Source organism: Dromiciops gliroides, chromosome 5 (assembly GCF_019393635.1).
Source record: "Dromiciops gliroides isolate mDroGli1 chromosome 5, mDroGli1.pri, whole genome shotgun sequence".
Classification (NCBI taxonomy): Eukaryota; Metazoa; Chordata; class Mammalia; order Microbiotheria; family Microbiotheriidae; genus Dromiciops; species Dromiciops gliroides.
In genome coordinates, this window is record NC_057865.1 from 250,890,244 (window position 1) to 250,909,816 (window position 19,573).

General features: G+C 36.4%; 1 protein-coding gene across 1 annotated transcript in view; it reads left to right on the forward strand.

The window, feature by feature from the left end:
• The first annotated feature begins 3,476 nt into the window (after positions 1-3,476).
• NAV3 (neuron navigator 3) overlaps positions 3,477-19,573 on the forward strand; it is a 1,098,011-nt gene continuing 1,081,914 nt past the window's right edge. The window contains 1 exon segment of the mRNA XM_043966554.1: positions 3,477-3,866. The gene's annotated coding sequence lies outside the window, so the exon portion shown is untranslated.

Here is a 19,573-nt window from a genome sequence, read left to right on the forward strand (position 1 = left end):
TTCAAATCTTACCTCAGATGCTTACTAGCTGTGTGCTCCATGGCAAGTCACAACCCTGTTTGCCTCAGTTTCCTCACCTGTAAAATAAGCTGAAGAAGGAAATAATAAACCACTCCAGTATCTCTGCCTTGCAAACCCTCAAAGGGTTCATGAAGAGTTGGATAGGACTAAAACTACTCAACAACAAACAAGCATAAGTTGGTAATTGTTTTACTTTGAAGCAAATCCAGGGGTTTGGAATCAAGAGACTGGAATTCTCTGGCCCTGGATTCAGGAGGACCAGAGTTCAGAGCTGGCCTGGGACACTTAATACTTACTAGCTGTGTGACCCTCACTAGCTGTGTGGCCTCTCAAAAAAAAAAAGAGACTGGAATTCTAAACCTAGCTCTCCTATAACGTTCTGTGTAGCCTTTAGCAAATCACTTAATCTCCCTGTTTAATATTTCTCATCTACAAAATTCAGGTGTTGGACTAGGTCATCTCTAACCTCTAAAATTCCAACTCTCCTTACTACTAGGACATGTCAACTAAGAAAATCACTTTCAAACATATAAGGGAAAATATTCAATATTAATTGACCAGGTTGGAATTAACTCATTTTTCTCCAATGCCTTATATCTTTGAAATGAATTCACATTTAAGCATCCTCATACTTCACTTGAACCAAATCTATCCTTTATTACGGGTTCACATATGTTTGGGGAATTCAAAACAATGGAATAGAATTTTATATTCTTCTACCTGGAATGTAGGGAACCTCCCTTTTCTGACCAAAGGGCAACCATATCTCTCCTCCTTTCTGCTCCATTTTCCCTTCTTTTTTTGTTCATTTTCATTACATAATGTCCTTTAAGTTTGAAATGTGCTTCACACACATCGTTTCACTTGTTAAGACACCTTTTCTTTTATAGACTGGAACCATAGAGACAATGACTGAAGGATAAATGTTTGTCTTATTCTGTCCTGTTAGACCTATCTTAGCACAGTGCCTAGGACAAAGTAGGTGATTGATATTTATTGATTGCACTGATAGGCAGGTAGTTAGGTAGATAGATGTAGATAGATAAATAATTTATTAATTAATCACTTCCTATTTGATAGAGACTGTGCTGAATGCTAGGGATAAGAAACACCCCCACCTCATTTGATCCTCCACCTTAGTCCATTTTTGTTTCCATGATCAACATCCTTTAACAAGCACCTATCTTGTGTAATGTATCTAGACACTGGGAGACCCAAAGAGGTATAAGATTCCATCCTACTTCTATCTACCATGCCCTGGAGAAGTTTTCTGTAGACTCTGAACAGCTCTGAGGATACAAACACCAATTCCATAAAAAAGATTTATTGAGCCCCTACTTGTCACTAGCTAGTTGTGTAACCTTGGAGCAAGCAATCAATCAGACAATAGACATTTATTAGTGATTATTATGTGCCAGGCACAAGAGGTATGCATAAAAAAGTCACCTCCCCTCAGGAAACTTACATTCTAATAGAGGAAGCAGCATTTACAAACATGGGTAGGTACAAGATATCTAAAAGCTGAATATAAGGCAATCCTGGAGAGGAAGGCTAGGGGATCAGAAAAGGCCTGATGCAGAAGATGGTGGTTGAACTAGTCACTCTTCATTTTTTTTAAATTTCAGTTTCTCCAACTGTACAATAAGGAAATTGAGGAACTTGGCTCTGGATGTGGAGTCTGTAATTTAAAAGAAAATTAAATAACTATTTAAATATCATTGGTTTCATTTGTACTCCTATGTATTTCATTTGATGCATTTAAAAACATTATTTGGAGGAGGCCAAAAGCTTTTCAACATTGCCAAGAGGTCTATAACACAAGAAAAAGGTTAAGAACACCAGCCACAGGGGGCAGCTAGATGGCACAGTGGATAAGGCACCGGCCCTGGATTCAGGAGGACCTGAGTTCAAATTTGACCTCAGACACTTAACACTTACTAGCTGTGTGACCCTAGCCAAGTCACTTAACCCCAATTGCCTCACCAAAAAAAAAAAAAGAACACCAGCCACTATGTGGTTGTCCAAATTGGAAATTTATCTATTTTATGTGTGGAGTACTGTGTAGTCAGGGGTGTCCTGGTATTCAACAACTGGCTGGTGTGTGTGTGTGTGTGTGTGTGTGTGTGTGTGTGTGTGTGTGTGAGAGAGAGAGAGAGAGAGAGGGGGGGGAGGGAGGGAGGGAGAGAGAAGAAGAAGGAGGAGGAGGAGGAGGAAGGGAAGGGGGAAAGAGAGACAGAGAAACACAGAGAAATGCAAAGAAAGAAAGAGCAAGAACACTTAGAAAGAGTTAGGTGTTTATCCTTTTCAACTACCTAGGGAGACACCAAAACTCAAGAAGGAATATTTTATCAAACTGAGGCAGTACAAACCTTCCACCTTGCAATTTGACCTTGCCTTTGGGACAGTGGTCAGTGGGGTTCAAGATTAAGCTGGTCATACTTCTCCTTGACTACTAGTCCCTGGAAGTTTTCCATCCCTGCACTGGTTTAGGGAAAGAGAAAGGCTGATAGATGATCCAGTTCTACACAAAGACTGAACAAAGCCTAGGAAGAATATGAGTTAGTGGGACTGTATGAGAGTTTTCACCAAGTCCCTAAATGCACGATTCTTTGTGGGAATCATCAGATCAAATGAACTGATTAAACTCGTTCTTTTTGACTAATAAGGGGTGAAGAGCCATGCTTTGACCCTAGTTTACTTCCCATTCAACGATTAGATAATTGGGTTTTGAAAACAGATCTTGACTTGTAAGAGGAAGGGTCAGGAAAAGAGCCTGGATAAGTTTTTATCCTCATGGAGGGAAGGGATACAACACAGCCATGTACATTTATATTGAAGAGGTGAGAGAAGGTTAGAAAGATTGAGGGAAGAAGCTCAAGCGTACCTTATTTCTGCCTATTAGGACTTGGTTCTTAAAGAAAGGAAGATGTTTTAGTGATGGGGGGGGGAATAACATTATTTGCCTTATGCGTATTTCCAGCAACTACACTTACCATGCAAATGTCATGCTCTTTGCTTGCAACCCAAAGTCTGTCATAAGCTGAGGGGGTGGACCCACTTTGCCTGTCCTGAATGAAAAATTCTGTATATAAGAGCACTAAAAGAGCTGCTTAAATTAGGCCCTTTACTTGTTGAGCATACTATTAATTGTATTTTTTTTCCCTTCTCCAAGTTGGGCGGTTGGGATGGGGTGAGGTGGGGAGAATCCTATTTCTTAATTTTCCTTCATGCCTCTATATTGGAAAAGGAGACGGATATCTGTTTGGGCATGCTCATCCTATTATTCCTATAGGAAACTTTGATTTAAGGAAAGTCACTACCACCCGACCTGTCTTTGGCAAGTGGGCGCACTACTTGGCTCTCTCTTCAGCCAAAGGGACCTAAACTAGTCCTAACGCGCCTGTCTCTTTAAATTCCAGCTGTGCGGTTGGGAAACAGCGCCACTCGCAGCCGAGGACTGGGCTCGGGCTCCTGTGAGATTGTCCTTTCCCTTCCGGGCTCTGGTACCAAGGAGAAGATCCGATCGCCCAGCGGAGTCCTCCCGGGAGGAGGAGAAAAGGGAGAGGGAGGAGGCAGGAAAGAAAGAGAGAGGGAGCGAGAGAAAGACAGAGGGAGCAAAGGAGAAAGAGAGAGAGAGAGAGAGAGAGAGAGAGAGAGACCCTGAGATCTTGATCCAGCTCCTACAATCTGCTCCTCGATCAGTTTCCTTCTGGGTTGCAAGGATGTGGCTTGGATTTTTCCCCTCCTCCTTAAGACGATTTCCATAGTAACGTGCTCAAGTGAGCTCTAGAGCGCAAACCTGAGGATTTTCACCGGGCGCCCCTGCTCAGGATGACATCTGACAGGTAAGGTTGCATCCGACCCCCCGACCCCCAGCTCCATTTCCCAGCACTTTGCAGTCACTAAAGTTCCCTTTATAGAAATTTACCTGCCCACCCCCCCATCCCCACCCCCACCCCCCAACCCGGTTCTGTTGCTTCCCAGGAACTATGCTGCTGGTCCCAGGTTCCTGCCGCCGCAGCTCTTCCCCGTGCTGCGCCCCACTGGCATCCCCGTTTTTGGATCAAAAAAATGTTCATCCACCCCCGCCCCTTTCTGCTCCCTCTTTCCCTCCTCTCCTCTTTTTTTTGTGCTCTTTAACTGAGTCAAGTGATGGGGCCGCGGGGAGAAGTCTGGGGGAAAGGCGCGGATGGCAAGCGCGGTCTGGGGGAGTGGCTGCTAGCGAGGAGGGAGGGCGGGGGTCGGCGGCCCGGTGGGCGACTTTGGAGATACCCGGCGCGGTCTCTCGCCATCCGATGGTGCTGGGCTCTAGGTGCGCTGGGGGGACCCGACGGCTGCTTCCATGCAGCAGTGCAAGCGGGCCAGCCCCAGGGCCCTCCGGAGTGGCTGGAGCTAGAGAGAGCCCAGGCAGGCTGGGAGATAGATAGACTGGCGATGGAGCGCTCGGCTGGGGCTTTGGACCCGAGATGTGTGCCTGGAAGTGTCAACAGATCCCAGTTTTCCTTCCCACCTCTCCCTCCGCCCCATCTCCTTTTCTATCTCAGTTACCCCCATTTCCTTCTATCCTGTTCCCCATCCGCTGCCTCTTTGCCTTCTCTTTCCCTTTCCCATCATCTCTCTCTTCTCCCTCCCCATTCCTCTTCTCATCTTCCCTTTGCCTCTTGTTTCTCTCTTCTTCTCTTCCCATTTTCATTTCTCACCTTCCCATTCCTCTCTTGTTTCTCTCTTCCCCTCTCCTCATTCTCATTTTTCACTTCCCCCTTTTTCTGGGTTTTCTCTTCTCCTCTCATTCTAGCCTCTTATCGACGTTCCTTTCCCTTTCCTTGTTTACCCCTTCACTCCCTTTCCTGTGTTTCTCTCACACACACACACACACACACACACACACACACACACACACACACACACACACACACACACACACACACCCCTTTCCCCTATTTCTCAACATCATTTCTCTTGCCTTTTGTTTGTGAGTGTGCAGTGTGTGTGTGTTTTAATATACCTTCCCTTTTGCTAACATGGGGAATATCCTGAAACCTATGGCAAAACCATCTTAACCTGGCGGCTTTTCAAATGGGTTCACATCCATCAGTGTTTTTGCTTCCAGAGCTTTATTGATTCTCTCTCTCTCTCTCTCTCTCTCTCTCTCTCTCTCTCTCTCTCTCTCTCTCTCTCCCTCCTTCCCTCCCTCTGTTGAATTCTACACTGCATTCTATGCCGTGCTTCTGGATTTCAAAATAACATGATTCTGCACACAGCCCAGTTTCTTGCTCCAAATATGATATGCTTTGTAAGGTTTGCACAGGTTCTAAACACAAATGAGCTATATCTGTTTCTATTTTTAAAAGAAAAATGTAGTCTTCCCAGAGTGAGATTTCTCTCTTCAGAATGTTCATATGTCCTTTTCTCATTTTGATATTTATTTTTCTATTGGACTTGACAGAACTGTGTTTCCCCCTCCCCCTTTTTTAGTCCACGAAGCCCATACAAGTTCTATTAGTTTAATTATCTCTCATTTGATCCTAATTCAGCCCTGTGGTTCTGAGTCACTGCAATGAGTTGATGTTAATTAAGGCCCAGAGGCTTCCTAAGGTCCAGGCTTGCTGAAGTGAGAACCTTTCAATAGGAGGGCATGGTGAGGGAGGATTTTATCACTACGGTTAAATATCTTAGCTGTGTTAAGCATCTGACTAAACGAAGACTTCAGGTGCTGAAGATCTGAAACCAGATTGAAACCTGTCAGTTGTTTTATTTAGATTTAGGTAATTCTGAGTAAATCCTTCATTTCAAAGTTGACTTGTTCTATAATGAAAGATTTTGGCTGGTTTCTTTTTATTTTGTAGCCATCCTTCACTATGATTGCTGTGACTCCAAAAGAAATGGAAACAGAGGATGTATCCAGGGAGGTTGGGGGTGGAAAATGGAAGACCGCTTCTCCTTACCCAGATATAAATTCATGATTTTTTTTTTTTTGCCTCTCAAAAATACAATTGTTATGTTCTCAAGTTTTCTTGGGACCATGACATTTCACAAGGAGGAACTATTCAGATCAATGATTCTTCCAACTTTGCTATAAGATTACACAGTTCACATAAAACCAGCATTCCGATGTTAGGAAATCTCCTTTACCTAATTTGTCCATTATGGTCAATTCAAGGGTATCAGAGTAGAGAGTGAATAAAGAAATGAGGAACTATGGAGAAAGCATTCACAAGTCAACTTTTGACCATTAATGCATCATTAGATTTTGATTTTGAACCAGAAAAGAAGGTGTGAGTTCTGAGATGTTTCATTTTCTTAGCTCTCTACATATTTTCTTTGATACCAGGACTTACATGTAGAGGATTTAGTGGAAGACTTCAAGTTCCGTTTGGCAAAATGAAGGCTAGTTTGTAGATGGACAAAGTTGTTATTAAGGAAAGCAGAGATGATCCCTTTGCATTCTCCGCCCCCAAGCAAAATCCAAGAAGCATCCCCCCCCCCACTTCTCCTGTCCTTATGGACATACCAAAGTGACAGTCCTATATCTTGATCTCTGAGTATTTCCTGGGTTAAGGGAAAAAAAAGGGGGGGCAGCTTTATCTTTGATTTAGATTTTAAAAGATTATTCTGGATTTTTAGAGTTGGGCATGAACAAACTAAAAGTTGTAGGTACCTAATACAGCATAATTCATATTTTCCCGTTTCATATCAATGATGTCATACCCTGATGGCCATTTGATATTTCAGTGGGCCCACACTTTTTTCTGTGAAGGATACTATAGAGAGCCTGTTTTGATTCAACTTCTATAATTCGATGTTAAAAGGTGTATTACATTAGAGGCAAGAAATAAATAAGTCTCATTCATATATTAATCAATGAACAAATTTCTGGTTGGTAGTGCTGGTCTGTTTTGCAATGTAAGAAAAATCTGAAATTAACCTACTTATAATCTATCTTAATTGAGAAGAATTAACTAATGTTATTTCAACTGATAGTCTAATAGAGTTTATGTTGTCAAACATACCCAGTTACACTGTGAGTTGTCATTCTCTCAAGTTGTCCAATGAGCTGTTGGTAAGAAAAACCTCTTAGAAACACATTACAACATGGAATGGTTGTCCTGGGCTGCAACATACCTGGACAGTGGTTCAGTATTTATCATGTTTTGTTATCTTTCAGGAAAATTGATGAAAAATGAATGAGTCTACTGCCCTTTGAAAATAGTTGGTGATTGAGATTTTGACTCTAGGGAGATTTAAATGCCTGCTGGTGAGAGCAATGATTACCAGCCCCAGCTTTTTAATATTCCAGGGTATCTATAGTTAGTTACCTTAGGGATATTGTAAAATGCTAAAAAAATTAACCTTATTTTAAAAATGCTTACAATAAATGTGTGAGGGTGGGGTCCTTTTAAAAATGCTTTGTTAACTATTTCAGTGTAATTAGTTTTCTTTCATTCTATGTAGTTTATTTTATTTATTTAAAACATTATTCTGAGAAGGGATTCATAGATTTCACCCAATTGCCAAATGGGTTTGTCACACATACCCACACCCACACTCACTCACACTTTCACACACACACACACACACACACACACACACACATACATACACATGTTAAGAACTTCTTTTCTGTGATGATAAATTGCAGCACCATTTCTGGTTGACTTTGGTAGAGGGAGTTGACTCAACAGGAGTTTTCCACATCAATTATGTCACAGGTCCAGACCCTTTCTCCCCCAAACAAAACACTAAGTAAAGCAATGAAACAAAATTTCATATCTAAATCTTAAAGCAACTACAACAACATAAGTTTAAGAGAAGAGAGAAAGATTGACCTGAGGAGAGGAACATTTATGTTTGGTCATGGATGGAAAATAATAATAAATAAAATAAAAATAAAAATAAAATAATGGAAAATAAATAAAGAATAGAATATATCTTTCTAGTAGACTGTTCTGCACATGGTAGGTGTTTACTGAGTTATTCTTTGTAATAAGAACACAATACTGCTACCGTACCTCATCATTTTGTTTGTATCATGGAAAAAGAGAGTGATGATCTCTAAGCCCAGTCCTCTTTGCACATTTCAAAAATCCACCCCCTTTTTTGTTTTAAAAATGAATTATTTAGATTGATAGTCTAATATAACATCCCCAGTGGTTTACTTTTCCATAGATCTTCATATTTTTCTCTTCCATGTGAAGATCTAAATAAGGCAGAATAGTAGCATTTGTCTGAATTAAGCAATTTAATTAAGACTCCATCGCCCTATGTCCTTATGATGAAATCATGTATGTGTTTTTTTTTTTTAGAAAAGCAACTGTTATGTATGCTTCTAGCATTTCAAATTGTGTTTTTTAATGTCTCTCTTAAGGCTAAAGAACAAATTTATCTCTGAGAAAGTAGGAGAGTCAAAGTATTTTACTGATAAATTTAATATAATCCAAGACAAAATAACTTTTATACCAATAACAACTCTTTGGAAGAAGAAATTTGCTGAATACATAAATATTCAAATGTCCCAATCAAGGGATAAATTCTGCTTTAGTTTTAGGAGACTGGCACTTTGAGATTTGAAGACTTGGAAACTGGGCACACTGTAGAGGATGGAAAGGGAAAGATTGAGGGTAAACAGGAAGCCAATGTCTAAGTAGTAATTGATAAAAATAAAAATTAAGCTAGCAAGATATGAAACTTGTACCTATATGTTATATTTCTTTAAATCTTGCTCTCTATTACATTATGTTTCTTAAAATTACATTTAAATTATTAAAATAAAGTTATATTTTATGTAAAATATTTATAAATGTACTGTATTTCTTTTTCTGTTATCTGTACTAGAATCACCCTTATTAGTTTCATAGAAGCACCAGAATTCACTTGATATCCATTTCCTCCTCCCCATCCCCATATAAATTATTGGTTATCAATGTGCTATAACTAAGCCACTCAACATTTACTTGGTCACATAGAAAGACCACCTTTCTAGGTCATGGCTTACAAATTCAGTACTCCTAAAGATAGCAAAGTCAGTTTCATTATTTTTTAATTCACTGATATGGCATTCAAAATTTTTGTGTATCCTATAGTTATAGGCTGCATGAAAATATAATAGTTGTTTAGTTGGTTTAACCCATCAGCCAAATTAAGTGTTTCTTCCTCATTGAAGTTGTCTTCCTCCTAAGACTGTAGGCTTACTGTAGGGAGAGATCCATTAGTTATATTTTTGTCCAGGTTCCTTGCATCTCCTCCAACATCTTTTAAACCCCCAGTGTAAATATGAATAGCAGTACCCAAGTCTTTAAAATCTGTAAAGCTATGTCACACTTATTCTCCATAGTTTCATAATAATAAATAGCTGTTTGAGAGACAGGAATACTTTAGCTTTTTTTTTGGTGAGGCAATTGGGGTTAAGTAACTTGCCCAGGGTCACACAGCTAGTAAGTGTTAAGTGTCTGAGGCCGGATTTGAACTCAGGTACTCCTGACTCCAAGGCCGTTGCTCTATCCACTGTGCTACCTAGCTGCCCCGAGACAGGAATACTTAATATTTATCTGCTCTTGTCTCCCAATTCCCTAGAGTAGCTTATCTTAAACCTTTTTTATATGTAGCATCAACATTATGCATCTTTTTTTTTTCCATTCAAAAATTTTCAAGTCTAAATCAGGATTAGGTACATGGTAATAAAATACTTCAGAACAAAAATAGCTTTAGAATTATAGTACCATTTATTCTAAACTACACCTTGCTGCTAGAAATTTTAATATAATCCCCAAAGTGCCAGCCTATACCCATGAAGTTGAAGACTAAATTTACTTGTGGAGGCACTCGAAAAAAAGTTGAGGTGATGAAAAGGTACATTCTGGTTAAAGATGAAATAGGATATTTGGAATTTATTTCCTTCTTGCTTTTGGAGATTGAATATCAAGAGCCTGATTGTATAATCCACCATCTTTTCATCACAAGAGGACTTACCTTTTGGATTTATAAAATGAGGGCACTGAGTCATATCACCTGTAAGGCCCCTTCTATCTCAAATACTCTGTGATCTCATTGAGAATAGTAGTTTTAATTCACTTCATTTACACACATACACACATATACACACAAATGAATATGAAACAATATTAACAAAAAACAAAACAGAAAAGTTCATTGTGTACTAGCTCTGAACCAAACTGGATCGGGACTGGTTCAGGGATTTCATTATTATAGATAAGTCCCTCAATTTGTGATTTTGAATATTAATGTATCTTTAATTCATAAGGAACTTCATGATCTTGAAAGGCTCAGTCATCATTATGAAGATCAGGTTAAGTATCAGTTAGGAGGATTCTGGTTGATAATGTGAGATAATTCCACTTTTTACTGTAGTGAATGGCTCCTGTGGCACTGCTGAATGACAGCTGTAACTATGGCAGTGGGAAGTACTTTCTTTCCATAAGAAGACTGGTAGAGAGGCTAGTACAGAGTGATTATACTGTCTTTCCCTTCCTCCCAAATGCTTGAATGAACTGAGGATATAAACTCTGGAGGAAAAGGGTTCAAACTAGCACAATAAGGCAGAAGAACAAGGATAAAATTGATGGTTGGGGTACCCAAGGAGAAAGGAAACTGATAATGGAATGTTTAAGTTAAATCATGATAGACATAAATTATGCGTGTGTGTGTGTGTGTGTGTGTGTGTGTGTGTGTGTGTGTGTGTGTGTTTTAGAGGAAGTGGGAACAAGAAAAGAATTTAGGGGCAGCTAGGTGGTGCAGTGGATAGAGCATTGGCCCTGGAGTCAGGAGGACCTGAGTTCAAATTTCATCTCACACACTTGACACTGGGCTGTATGACCCTGGGCAAGTCACTGAACCCCAATTGCCTCAAAAAAAAAAAAAGGATTTAGAACTATATATGTGGAACTCATTAAGAACAAGGTTCTCCACACCTGATTATTTTGGATAATCAAGTTTGTTTCCTTTGAGTAAGTCAGGGTTACATTGGTATATAATACTCGGGGTCTCAGTCTATGAACAACAGAGTGTCTAGACTTATTTTCCAAAAGAAAATGTCACTCATTGAGTTGGAACACTATTCTGTCCTTCTCCAGTAACATTTTACATAGGGACAGTTATTTTTTATATTTTGGCATAAGTTCCTGGTTGAGAGCTATGATAGATTTTAACCATCAGGTCCCCCCCAAGCAGTGAACTATAGTTTTCCTTTAGTGCACAAAAAAGCTTACTATAAAAAATCCTAAATAGTTTGAGTACTGGTTGCCTTAGAAACTTCCTTTTCTCTTTGCCGTACTCTAATTCAGTTAAGATTACTTAAAGTACACTGATTGTAACCTCCCTAAATTGAAGGGATAGTTATCTGTTGCTTCCTCTGGTACTTTACTTATAGAATTAGATTTTTGGGGGGAGGAAAGGGAAAGAAAAGGGAAAGGACATGAGAGAGCCTGAGTTTTTTTGATGATTCACTGCACAGTTGTATTTCTGCTTGACAATGTGGAAAGGAATAGGTTCAAATTCCTTGGCATGTGGGTTTGTATTGTCTGGATGTCTCTGTTTTGCCCATTGATCTAAGAACATTTTGTAGATCCAAAGATGAACAAAAAGGAAAACTATGCAAATCTTGGTTAGTATATAAAAACTAAAAAAAAAAAAAAAGAACTGGAAAATCAACAGGCTTTAACATTTCCATACTTAAAAGACCAGAAAATAGAATTCAATATATTTCTTTAAATATGTTACATTTAACTTGGGAGTACCATGATCACCCTGTTAATTTCTATCCCCCTTTGAACTTTTAAAAATGTGCCATTAAAAATGTGCCATTGATGCCCTTTTCTTCTTTTCCTTTTTTTTCTAACTGTTATCAATCACTCTTCCTCTCCAGCCCCCCCTCTTATCTGTAATGTAATTATTGTAAAGCAAAACACATTTTTTGTTGTACAGATTTTGGTTGGAAATGCATGTGTTGGGCTGCATCTACAGTCTATCACCACTCCAACCATAGGTGAAGGCATCTTTCAGCATAAATCTTTTAGGATGACTGTTGGTCATTGATCAATCTGTGTGTCTTTCAAAGTCATTTTCCTTTACAATACTGTGGTCTCTGTATAAATAATTCTCTTGGTTGAACTAACTTCATTTCACATTAATTCATTCGAATCTTCCTAAGTTTCTTTGAATATGTCTGTTTTACTTTCTATGACACAATTATATTGTTATAATTTGTTCTTCCATTCCAAAATCAATGGTCACCCCGCCCCCCCAAACACACCTAGTTTCTAGCTCTTCACTACAACTGAGTGCTGTTGTGGACATTTTTGTAGACATGGGTCCTTTTGTCTTGTTTTTATTTCTTCTTTATTACTTGGCTAGGAGAGAGCAAATATATACTTCCTAGTGATATTATAGTGTCAAAGGGTATGTACAGTACAGTTTAGTGATTTTTGGTGGTGTAATTCCGAAATTACTTTCCATAATGGTTGGACTGACTTATAGTTCCATCAGTGTCTGGCAATTATTATTTTATTTGTTTCCTTTTCCAATCCAATCAACGTGAGGTAGAATTTCATAGTTGATTTAATTTATTATCTTTAAAATTAAATATTATTTTATTTCTAAACAAATGTCTGTCTTTGGTCTTCCTGTCTCCCTTCCAACCCACTCATTGAGAAAACAAGAAAACTCCAGTTATTATGATAGCATTGCCAAATAATAATTAATTGATGCCTACCCAATTTTTTGCATCTTCCTTATTTCTTTAAAAGTGGCTTGTCAAATCCCTCTTGAGGAGGTATAGGGTGAAAGAAGATAGATAATAGAGTAAATATCATGGGGAAAGAAATAGGATGAAGGGAAACAGTTAACAATAGTAACTGTGAAAAAGAGAAAAGAAAAAATTGTACAAAAATATTTATAGCAAGTCTTTGTGGTGGATAAGAATTGGAAATAGAAGCAATGCCCATCAATTGGGAAATTACTAAACAAGCTGTGGTATATGATTGTAATGGAATATTATTTTGCTATAAGAAATGACAAGCAGGAGGCAGCTAGGTGGTGCAGTGGATAAAACACTGGCCTTGGATGCAGGAGGACCTCAGCCTCAGACACTTGACACTAGCTGTGTTACCTTGGGTAAGTCACTTAACCCTCATTGCCCCACAAAAAAGTATAAAAAAAAGAAAGAAAGAACAAAAGAAAGAAAGAAATGACAAGTAGGATGATTTCAGAAAGACCTGGAAAGACTCATATGAACTGATGTATAGTGAAGTGAGCAGAACCAAGAGAACATTGTGCTCAATGACAGCACAATTGTGAATGAATTAACTACTCTCAGCAATCCAATGATCCAAGACAATCCCAAAGGACTAATGATGAAGCACATTATCCACCTCCAGAGAAAGAACTGATGTTGACTGAGCACAGACTGAAGCATGCTGTTTTGCACTTTTTTTTTAAACTTTAGTCTTTTTGTATAAAATGGCTTATATTAGTAATGTTTTTTTTAAAGTAGCTTATAATTGTATTCATATAATTCCTTGGTAAAGGGATTCTGTCATGAAGATATAGTCAAGGAAAACAAATTACCCCACTGACCATGTTAATTATATATAAATATGTATATGTATATGTGTCTCAAACTGTAATCTGAGTTCATCTGTTTCTCTTATTAGTAAGATGGAGGATTTTTAAAATATGGTTGTTGATGGTTAAATTGGTTTTTTTGCCTAGACAACTGCTTGTTGATATCATTTGACCAGTTACCATTTGGGGAATAACTCTTGTCATCATACATTTATATCCTGAATATTAGACTATTATCAGTGAAATTTACTTCCACAATTTCCCCCAATAAACTCTTTCCCATGTAATTCTAATTATATTTTGTTTCTTTAAAAATGTTTTCAATTTTAAGTAATGAACAATTTTATAGTTATGAAAGATATTTCTTTCCAATCTGCTCTAATTTATTTATGATGTAATTTTTTACATGTAGGTCATATATCCATTGAGAGCTTATTGTGGTATATGGCAAGAGCTATTGATAGATACTTAATTTGTCCCAGAATACTTTCTAATTTTCCCAAATTTTTTTTTTTGGTCAAATAGTGAGTCCTAACTCCAGTAGTTTGTGTCCTTAGATTTGTTAGAACACTGCTACTGTGTTCAATTTCTTTTGGATCTTGTGTATGTGATTTTTTTTTCTATTGGTAAAAATGTGTATTTTTAAAAAAAAAACTAGTAAAAATAGTTGATGATTACTGCTTTGTAGAATCATCTGAGATTCTAGGCTCCTTTTTTCCTTTTATTCATTATTTCCCTTGAGATATTTTACCTTGTTATTCCAGATTAATTTTATTATAATTTAAACTAGTTGTATAATATAATCCTTTAGTCATTTGATTGTAATGGAACTAAATCTAAAAATTAATTTAGGTAGTATTTTCATTTTATTTTGATAGCATTGTCAAATCATGAGCAATTGATTCCTATCCAGTTATTTAAATCCTCCTGATTTCTTTAAAAGTAGCTTGTAATTGTATTCATGTAATTCCTTGGTAAAAGGATTTCTGTTTATAAATATATGTGTATATAATATTATATATGTATTTTATAAATTGAGTAATTTTGAATGGGATATTTTCTGCTATTTTCTGTTTTCTGTGTGTGCTAATAAACATAAAGGTCAATGATATTTTTGAATTTATTTTGTGTTCTGCTACTTAAATGAAATTTTAAAATTCAATTTTAGTTTATTTTCTAGGGTTTACTAAGTAAATTATCATGCCATTTCCAAAAAGTGGTAACTATGTTTCTTCGTTTCCCATGATTATTCCCTTATTACCTTGTTTATTTTTATTGCTATTTCAAGAAGTATATCAAGATATATAGACATATACTAACTATATAAAATCATAGTAGTGATATTGGGAATCCTTAATTTACCCCTGATCTTGCTGGAAAGGCTTTTAATGTTTCTCCCATGATTAATGACACTTGATTTTACATTAAAAATAACTACTGTAGTAAGAAAGGTCAAATTTGTCATTTTCTAGTGTGTGTTTTTTTAAACAAACAAGGGTGTTGTATTTTGTCAGCAGTTTTTCTGCATCTATTGATAGAATCCTTTGATGTTTAATACATTCCATTATGTTTATTGTTTTCTTAAATGTTGAACCATTATTGCATTCCTGGTGTAAATATCACCAGGTCATAATATATAATCTTTTCAATAACTTCTTGTTGCCTATTTGCTAAAATTTTAGTCTATATTTTTTCATCAATATTCATTTGAGACATTTATCTATAGTTTATTTTTCTGACTCTTTTCCCTTGGTTTAGATTTCAGGATTACATTTGACTTATAGAAGGCATTTCCATATTTTGTGAATAATTCATGTAAAGTTGAAGTTCTTTCATAGAATTTGTATGTAAATTTATTTTGTTTTGTTTTGTTTTTCTTTTTTGGAGTTTCTTATGGCTTATTTGATTTCTTTTTCTGATATCAAGTTATTAAAATTCCCTATTTCTTGTTTTGACTTGAATATTTTATATTTTTTCTAAATATTAATCCATTTCATTTAAACCATATTTTTACTGGAATATATTTAGGCAAAATACTTTCTAATACTTTCTTTTATTTCCTCTTTGAATTATTTTCATATTTGACATTGATAACCTCATTATATATCCATTTTTTCATATTAGATAAAAGTTTATTATTAGTTTTTCTCAAAACCAAATTATTTATCATTTTTTCTCTTTCTGTCTTTTTTGCGGGGCAATGGGGGTTAAGTGACTTGTCCAGGGTCACACAGCTAGTAAGTGTCAAGTGTCTGAGGCCCGATTTGAACTCAGGTACTCCTGAATCCAGGGTCCTGAATCCTGAATCCACTGTGCCAGCTAGCCGCCCCTATTTATCATTTTAAAAGGGTTTTTGTTTTATTTTCTGATTTTCAGAATTTCTATTTTATGTTTATATGGAGGTTTCCATTGTGTGGCTTTCCTAATGTTGATAAAATTGCTTAGAAATACATAATTTTCCCTAAGTTCTGCTCTGGCTCTATCTCAAACATTTCCATATGGCTTTATTGTTGTAATTTTTAAAAAAAGTTTTTACATATAAGGTATTTTATTTTTTCTGTTACATGTAAAGATAGTTCTCAACTTTTGTTTATACAAGCTTTACAATTTCAGATTTTTCTTCCTCTCTCCCCTCCCTCCCCCCTCCCCTAGACAGCAGGTAATCTGATATAGGTTATATCTATATATCTATATACATATACATATATATCTCTATACACACATATATATATCCATAATAACATTAATCCTATTTCTTTCTGCATTAATCCTGTTATAAGAGAAAAAATCAGGGCAGTAATGCTATTGTTGTAATTTAATGTGATTATGTATTGTGTCTATTATTTGTTTTTTAACTTATAAATACTTTAGGATCAAATTATTTTGTTTCCATTTAAATTTGAATTGTTTATTCAGAGTCTCTTTGCTGACAATAATTTTTTATTATATTTTGGTCTGAAAAGAATGTGTTGAAATTTTGTTCTTCTTGGTTTTTGAGGATTTTCTTTTTTGTCCCAGCACATGGTTAATACTTTTAAAGGTGTCATACATTACGGAGAATATGCATATTGCTTTCTTTTCTTATTCCGTAACCTCCACAGAGCTATTATATCTAACTTTTAAAAAATCCTATTCAATTATTTACCTTTTTTCTTACATATTTTTGCGTTAGATTTGACCAGATCTGATAGGTGTACATTGCCTTTTCCAACTATATCTTCCAGTAATTCCACTGACTTTTACTTCAAGTACTTAGATGCTATGCTTAGTGAATCTATAAAATACAGTGCCAGTGCTTAATGAATGTTTATTGATATGCTGAAGTTTTTATATTATTTATTATTTGTGGTTTCTTTAAGTTTCCCTGATGTTAACAATGTCTATTTTTACTTTTGACTTGTCTTGGATCATGATGGATATTCTTGCTTCAAAACAAATGCCTGAAACACAATGCATTTTGATGTATTATTTTGACAGTGTTAGTCTTTCTATTTCATATGTGCTGCTTGTAATCATCACATTGTTGGATTTTGTTTTTCTGTTTTGTTAACCATTTCTGTTTGAGTTTATCCTGTTCACATGCATGACTATTATTGTTAATAAACAAAATAAATAAATAATAAAACCAAATCCTTTTACACTTCTTTGTTTTTCTCTCCCAGAAACCCCTTTATAAGGAAGAAAGGTGTGTGTGTGTGGGGGGAAACAGGAGGAACCTGATCAATATCAGTAATCTACAATTGAGTAGTCTGCTCCTATTATTCTCTCCTCTTTTCACCAAAGCCACATCCTAATTTCTGGATCTTATACTTTCTTTCTGTATTTTTAACCCCTCCTTATGATTAGATTAACCCAATGAAATTAGAAGTGTTTTTTTTTGCTTGTGATTTCAATTTCTCTTACTCTACTCTCTCTCACTTATACCTCACCTTCCATTTCCATCCCAGATGTATCCCTGTTGAATAAATCTATTCCTATACCAAACTATGTGTGTATTCAATTCTCCTTTTTCTGACTTATCACTTTTTCCTTATTACTATATTCTGTAACGATTGGAATAACGCCACCTGCTGGATACTTACTGTAGAAGAGTTCTGCCCATGAAGGGAAGGTCTTTGAGGGCAAGACCAGGAGTCAGGAAGTGATGCGGGCTAGTGGGAGGAGGAAGGAAGAGACTGGCGCTCAGTCTCGGGCTCTTTCCTCTGGACTCTGGCAGAGAAGGGAGCTAGAAATGTGCTCTCCCTTTAATAGATAGGAATCTAGGCCTTTCTCTCTCTCTTTACCAAATTCTTATTCTCCTTAATAAATGCTTAAAAGTCTAACTCTTGCTAAAGCTTATAATTTATTGGCGACCACTCATTAGATATTTTAGACAGACTAGCTAGAATTTTAGCCCTTAACAGATGGCGACCACGAAGGGATTCGAACCCTCAATCTTCCTGAAGAGATTCCCGCAGCTTTTCCCAGTTCTAACAGTAATTGTTGCTTTAATTTTGCATGCCTGGAGGCAATGACCCACCCTCTAGAAGCTTTTAATCCCCTAGCACCTGGAGGCAAAGTGGGGGAAGAGGAATCCAGGCCTAAGTTCAAAATCAAGTCTGATTCAAATTGCTCTGGTCCCTCCCCTCCTCTCCAGACCCCACCCTCTACTCCTCCTATGGCCAAGCCCATAGCTTCCCCTGCCTGGGAAGTCCAGAGATCTGATGCGCATGCTCAACTTTTTCTACCTGCATTTGCAGCTTCAGGCTCAGCCCTTCCCCGGCCTGGCTGTGCTTTTGAGACAATCTTAGAAAACCCTTTAAATTCCAGATATGCTTGTTTTGTTCATAATTTTGCTAACCTGCTTTTGTCTTTAATTAGTAATCTTATAAAGCATTTGTATGGTGAAAAGCCCGACAGACAATATAGAGGGGTTAAAGAAGAAAAACTTAAGCTGAATAAGAATGACAATCAACATAGTTCAAGACTCTGCTTCTTTTGCCATGGAAGGGTATATATTTTACAGAAATGTGGAAGTAAGCAGCAAGGTATTGATATGAGTATTGGGGATTTTAGATATCGGAATCAAGAGTGTTCTGAATTCACTAAGATTATTAATGTCAGTTCAGAGGTTACATAGGATTTCTATGCTATTACATATACATTTTGGAATTAATGGTATAGGTTTATTTTCATAGAGATTTTAATGCTTTTGAGATTGTGTCTTATACTTAGTTTTTAAAACAAGGAGAATATTTGTAAAAGCTTTTTATAGTCATGTGATCAAGTTTATATTTTATAATACTCTTATTGATATTAAGTTCATATTCATTTAGATTTCCTTAGTTTGAATTTCACTGTATTTTATTGTTCCATGTGTATTTTCTTCTATTCATTTGTCTATCTAATTTTGAAACATTGCAAGATGGTTTTGATTTCATAATACAATGTTAATTCTAGGAGTATTGTGCTCCCATATTCTGAGTTGTTTGTTTTTGCTATTTTTTTTTCTCTCAACTGATTATTTGATCAAACTCTTTAAAGCATTTCCCTGGCAAACTGGTTGCCATGGCAAGTGTAAATTGATTCTAGAAGTATTATTTTTAATAAGCATATTCAAAAAAAAGGGGAATATTTGTAAAAGTTTTCTTTTTTCAAAAAAAGTTTTCTTTGAGATTGTGTTGTGCTTTAACTTGTATTCAAATATGTTCTGATTTTTCACAAAAGTAATTGTATACTAAGTAAAAAAAAGGGGTATCATTTGAAATTGTTGCATAATTATATATTGTGTTCTGAGTCAAGATGTATTCACATTTTTTGCAATCATTTATTATCCTCAATTTTTAAATCCATATGAGACTTGGATTATGGGAACTTATCATTTAAGACATTAATTGCCTTTATTCTGAGTTATCAGATGCCAGTTGGCCAAGATGCCATCCAATCACAAGAGGAATACATGCAAAAGCAGACACTGAACTGTCACATGAGGGGAGAC